The sequence below is a fragment of the Micrasema longulum genome, unplaced genomic scaffold (assembly GCF_059751315.1).
Source record: "Micrasema longulum isolate JH-2025_06_02 unplaced genomic scaffold, ASM5975131v1 h1tg000760l, whole genome shotgun sequence".
Taxonomy (NCBI): Eukaryota; Metazoa; Arthropoda; class Insecta; order Trichoptera; family Brachycentridae; genus Micrasema; species Micrasema longulum.
Genome location: NW_028277954.1, coordinates 1 through 4,273, shown reverse-complemented (window position 1 = coordinate 4,273; position 4,273 = coordinate 1). Strand labels below are relative to the sequence as shown.

General features: G+C 28.5%; 1 long non-coding RNA gene across 1 annotated transcript; it reads left to right on the top strand.

Annotated features, from left to right (window-relative positions):
- The first annotated feature begins 1,920 nt into the window (after window positions 1–1,920).
- Window positions 1,921–4,272, top strand: LOC148279117 (uncharacterized). Its single transcript, XR_015822975.1, has 2 exons — window positions 1,921–2,122; window positions 3,760–4,272. It is a non-coding gene; the product is annotated as an uncharacterized LOC148279117 (long non-coding RNA).
- The last annotated feature ends 1 nt before the right edge of the window (window position 4,273 follows it).

Below are 4,273 nucleotides of genomic sequence, written 5' to 3'. Positions count from 1 at the left end.
AATTTCTGACAGTTCACTTTACTGACATCTGTTGGTAAAACAAAGCAAAATATTTTGCCGGTCGAGTTTGAATAAAAAATTGCGGGCGTGTGGGTATATCAAAAATTCTCATGAGAATATTATCAGAATCTATCAAAATTTCCAAATACGTATTTAGACAGTGCCTCTGGCTTCTATAGTCAATATTTGTCAGTACGTTTTATAAACATAACAAAATTATGTCATTTTTATTGTTTTTATACTTTTACATTTTTCGTATTATTATTTTTGTACAGAATAATGTTCCCTCACTAGGATGTCCCGTTCCGAGGGAAATATTTTACAATAAGTAAAACATGCCTTAAATTAGTTATTTAACATAGTTAACATAATAAGAAAATAAAAACGAAACTAATCCAATCAACCTAATTATCATCTTAAACATAATAAGCAATATAAACTAAAATAATCATAAAAAAATCCAATAGACTTGTGGACCAAATTTCATAAACAGGTCACAAATTTTTACCTATTTGACTTGATCCACTCATCGATCCGTGCGCAACCCACCTCCACTTCTTCTATATCCATTCCATTTCTAAATAGCAATTTTATATTGTGGGTACTTATTAATTGTCCTTATGGACAATGAAGGTAGATATATTTTACATAAAAAAAGAAATCAATAAATAAATCCACCTATGTGTTTTTTCGCAAAATGCGTCAAAAACATGTTTAATTTATAAACTTTTCATTTATATTTATCAATAAATTATTGATTAGGGATGCTTTTTGCATATAAACATCTTAAATGGTTTATTTAAATGTCCTCCAAAGCAAATGACAATGAAAACACTGTTCTTACATATAAATATTTTTTTTAATTATTCATATTTACCATTTTCTTTTTAAAGAAAAAGAGAAATACTTGAGTTCTTATTATTTACTCAAATATTTGAATTTTCAAACCATTTCCTAAAAGTCGTAAATAACTTGTGCTGGAAAAATGGAAAACGAGTTGAGGTAGAGTGGGATTTGAACTTCGGACTTTTGCCCGTGAGTCCACAATAATACCATGGGACCACAACCCGGAACCCGGTTTATCTATTATTGTATTCTAGGGGTAATTTTATTATTTTTGGCTATTAGTTTACAGAGTTGAAACATTCAGTAACTCCTAATAAACCCAAATATTGTGAAGATAAATGATTTATTATTATAAAGTTTATATTTGAAGCACTTACTTTGTGGTTATTCATTATAACAAAACCACTTTGTTTTTAACCATTAATTTTTTAATATTAATACTTTGTTATTTCTTAGCACTAATCAGTAACCTATTTTATTTAGATAAATATTTGAGTTTGTGTTAAAATATACCTACCAAATGTTTTCATTTTCAATATACAATGAATTTATTATTCTTTATATTGATGTTAAAAAATATGCTTCTGTACAAATTACTTTATCTGAATAATATCTTTTAATCAGCTAGAGTAAAATCTCCGTTCCAAGCCATACAAGAATACATAGGTATTTCGGTTTCTTACTTTATTACAGTTCTCTTGTTCTTGCCTCGCTTGCCAAGCTCTCAAAACAACAATTGTGTTCAGCGGTCCCTGTGCAGATCCCTGCAGTACCAGAGCCCTGATTTGATTATAATCCTCTAAGAATAAGTCTGTGCAGAGAAGCAACGCTTTTCATTACAGTCCACAGCTGCATTATATTTTAGGGTCTGAAGTCTGGTGAGTTAGGAAAAGGATAAATATAAAATTTTTCAAATAAAATAAAAAAATGAACTATTGAATGTAATTAAATTAATATAGATTATTTAATAAGGATTTTATTACAATTCATTTCAATGATCAATACAATATGTTTAATTAATTGTAAACAACTTCCATGTTTGCTCGAAAAGAAATTCATTGTGAGTATAGATGATAACGTTATCAATTGTTATAAATAACTTAATTGAGTGCTTCTTGTTACCAATCTGGTAAGAGGCAAGTCAGTGTATTCAATCTTCAGTGTACTGAAATCAGTGTCTAATGGAACATATCTATGTTGATAAGCCTGGAAAATAATATATATCACCAGTGACTAGGTTCGATACTTTGCAGTGTTTGTTTTTAATAAAACAAAAGTAGGAAACCAATTATCACTATTTATATTTTAAAGAAAACTAGATTTATGAAGGAAATAGAGAAAGTTTAATTATTGGTGAAATGGTGTATGTCAGTGTATGAAGTGAACTTAATACTGGTCAATAACAGGCAGTATTCGATATTCTCTAGTGATTCCTTCATCTCTGTTGAAATATCTGTCTATATTGATAATCCGGCTTACAAAGATTAGGACAAATCAAAAACATTTTTGATACACCTATTATTTAATATGTCCCATGAAGCTCCTATTAATTTTTAATCCTAAATAAATTTTAATGTCCAAATAATTTATAGTCATTAAAAGCAGGTTTTTTTTTATTATTGTTACAAATAAATCAAATCATAGTTTGATAATTTTTTGAGTAGATTTGAGAAATAAGTTGAAATTGAAAACATAAAAACAGAATTCAAATTTGTTCTACTTGGCAATTTTTATTGAATTTAAAGTAAGCATACAATATGTTTTTCTTATAATATAAAATTTATCCATTGTAAATGAAATGTCGATGGTTTGTAAATATAATTTGCTAGTGAACAATAGGTAGGTACGGTGTATTATATAGTTATAATAAAAAAATAAAGCCGGTTTAAAAAAAGGACCAATAATAAAAATTGTTTTGTCTAATAAAAAAAAGAATATGGTCAAAAATAATTTTGAATGTTGCTTAGTTAATCTAAGAAATACGTTATTTGAATTATAAAAATATATTTTTCATTTTTATTTAAGAAGGTAAACATAAAGATGTTTCAATAATAAATCTGGTTTTAACCGGATTGTGGTCCTGTGGTTAGCATCATGGATTAACGAGTCAAAGGTCTGAGGTTCACACCTCGCTCTACCATAACTTGGTTCCCATTTTTTAATAATTATTTACAACTCGTTGAAAGTGGCCACTAAAATTGAAATATTTGAGTAAATCATAGGAACGCAAACTTTTCTAGGGTATTTTCATAAACTGGGGATATGATTTTAAATGTATTCAGTATTTAAAGAATATTTTTACAATTGCGAGCATTTTACTATAAAAATCTAAACGAATATTTTCATTTATAATTTCCTATTTAAAGTTTGATAGAAATAAAACGGCCCGTAACTGGCCAAAAGGTTGATAACATCACGCGTGACTTATGGATCCTACGTTCCCTCAAATCCTATACTGAGATCGTCCATCGCGGGCGGCTTGTGGCTTTTTATAGTTAAATTTAGTCTTTTCCTTTGCTTTTTTTTGTTTTCATTTATAAACATCCATAGCATTATGATTGATATTGTTTTTTTACAAGGAAAATCCGATAACTTGCCCAAAATAATTATAATCATGATGGGTATTTTTTTCTCATCGAATACAAACTTTTTAAGTTCCGAGTATAGAAATGTAAAGGCCGCAAGGTAAGGAAATATATATTGTTTGCTTCCAGAATGTATTCATTTAAATAGTTGTATTATTTGCATGTAATATAAATATATTGTTTCGCGTACATTTAATGCAAAAGGGAAGTAACGTGACTTTGACACAACATAACCCATAACATACCATTGTTTGTAAACATCTCTGTTGCTCGAGTGCGTGTTAATGCCTTTTTTTTATTAAACGTGATTTACTTATTAATATATCAGCTCGGGAAAATTACGGAGACAATACCATTGGTTACATTCATCTAAAACGGGCGGGTGATATTTGAATGGTTAAAAGTCGAGTCACCCCAGAACATAAAGTTAGAACCAAAGCGTACTCGGTGACGTTGATTTGCGATGAAGTCTAGGAAATAATAGATTCCTGCAAGTGTGAAGACTGTCCAGCATCTCAAGGTCAGTTGCCATTTTGTAAATGCAATACATTTCACAAATAAATAAGGAAGGTTTTCATACAGCAATTTTTCAGTAATTTTATTTTTTATTTATAAAACCAACAGTTCTACAAATTAAACTTAGTAACATACATACAGAAATATAATAAAAATATAAACAATAATGTTTAAAGAATAAACTATTTTAGTATTGTAGTAACTGTCAAGCTTTATAAGTGCTAATTTTAGCACCTACTGATAGTAAATTTTTATAGTCTACAGTCTGCTACTATCGTGTACAGTACATCATTAAATTTAGTATTTTCCACTGAACAAGACCTACA